Here is a 1,956-nt window from a genome sequence, read left to right on the forward strand (position 1 = left end):
ATCTCCTGACCTTGTGATCCTCTCGCCTCGGTCTCCCAGAGTGCTGGGAATACAGGCGTGAGCCACCACACCTGGCCTTGTTTTCTTTGACTTCCCTATATGCATATTAATTAGTTTGAACATCTGTATTTTTCAATATTATTTCTAATCTTGTCTCATTGATCATGTTATAAGAATTTTCTTAGATTAAAAAACAATATTTTAAATGCATCATTGGATAATAACCACTGTAGATACAGGTTCAAAGCTGAGCCACTTGTTACTTGTATATTTTTGTTAAGGTATACTTTCCTGTGTATGTGTTTATATATTCTTTTGTATCTACTTTTCCCTTTGAATAAAGTTTCTTAGTTTTTAATACATTCTTTGTGATTTGTATACCATTTAAAAATTTCGAGTAGTAGAAAAGGTGATGGCTGTAGATAGTTTATAGCAAAGATAATGAAAATTAGGCAGATTAGAGATAACATTAGGAAAAGTATTTAGGTTCTGCTTTTACTTCTATCCATGTGCAAAATTATAAATTTAGGTGTTTTTGAGGGAATTCTATTTTTTGTTGTTGCTACTTATTTGCTTTTTGATATGACATGCATGGAGTTTTAAGTTACACATACTCATTACACTTGGTGTAATGGTTTTTAAAGCTAATTCTCAGGATCTTTTTCAGCCTTTATAGGGTTAACTTGAAAAGCTATCGTTCAAAAACTGTTACTGCCATTGCATTCTTAAATGCTAATACCATCTTTTCCTAATTCTCTGGAGAATTCTGTTAAAATTTTTCATTTTCCTTTTCCTACCTTGCTTTTACAGAGTCTTAACTTTTTTCTTTTTCTCATAAAATTCAGATCCCAATTGGAAGTTCATGTATTTTGCATATGCATATATGTTTACCTTTCCAGTGTCTAATAATGACTGATATTTTCAATTTGTAGTTTTTTGTTTGCTTGAATGAAATCTTAGATATATAAAATATTTCTTCTAATGTAAGTGTTTATAATATGGTTTTGATTTATTGGCTTACTCCTAAAATGTTCTTAGAATAGTCATGACATTTTTCCTTTTGTAAATTGGAGACCTATAGGACATGTAAACAAACTTAAATATTGTCTTATATGACAAATTTATGCCTCAATATTTAGAGGTAACCTTTTGGGATACTTTAATGCCTAAACTCACAGATATATGGACTGTTCTTTCAGCAACATTTTTTAGTACCACTTTTAAGTTACAAAAATGTTTGTTGATCTTTGCTGTTTCTTTTTTTAAATTTCTAAGATAATTATACCTTATTAAAAGTTCAATTTTTTACAGCTCTTTTGTAAACTTTGCTTTCCAGTAGGACAGTCTTCCCTGGCAGAGGTAAATACTGATCTGGTCTCTCTCTAGCTTCTCATTAGATCATATGCTGCCAACTTAGTTTTCTATGTAGCTCACAGAAAACTAGAGAGTCTCTGCATCGTACATAATTTAACACTTCCTTGGGGAAGCCTTTTATCACCTCCAACCCCATCCCCAACCTAAATTAGGCCTTTCTTTTTATATTCTCTCTTAGCATCCTATTTTCTTCCTGGCCCTCATAAGGGGTTTTAGTTAAGTATTTTTAAATGTCATCTTCCCTATTACTATTAGAATGTAAATTGTATGTATATAAAGTCTGTGTGTATACCAAACACCTAAAACAGTGTAGTGCAGTGGTATGAACTTGGCTCACGGCAAGGTCTGCCTCCCAGGTTCACACCATTCTCCTGCCTCAGCCTCCCGAGTAGCTGGGACTACAGGTGCCCACCATCACGCCCGGCTAATTTTTTTTTTTTTTTTTTAGTAGAGACGGGGTTTCACCATGTTAGCCAGGATGGTCTCGATCTCCTGACCTTGTGATCCTCTCGCCTCGGTCTCCCAGAGTGCTGGGAATACAGGCGTGAGCCACCACACCTGGCCTTGTTTTCTTTGACTTCC

At 34.4% G+C, this 1,956-nt stretch overlaps 1 protein-coding gene across 1 annotated transcript in view; it reads left to right on the top strand.

Annotated features, from left to right (window-relative positions):
• PVRL3 (poliovirus receptor-related 3) overlaps nucleotides 1-1,956 on the top strand; it is a 119,516-nt gene that overhangs the window by 47,767 nt on the left and 69,793 nt on the right. The window lies entirely within an intron of this gene.

Source organism: Colobus angolensis, unplaced genomic scaffold (genome assembly GCF_000951035.1).
Source record: "Colobus angolensis palliatus isolate OR3802 unplaced genomic scaffold, Cang.pa_1.0 Scaffold98, whole genome shotgun sequence".
In the NCBI taxonomy this organism is placed as follows: Eukaryota; Metazoa; Chordata; class Mammalia; order Primates; family Cercopithecidae; genus Colobus; species Colobus angolensis.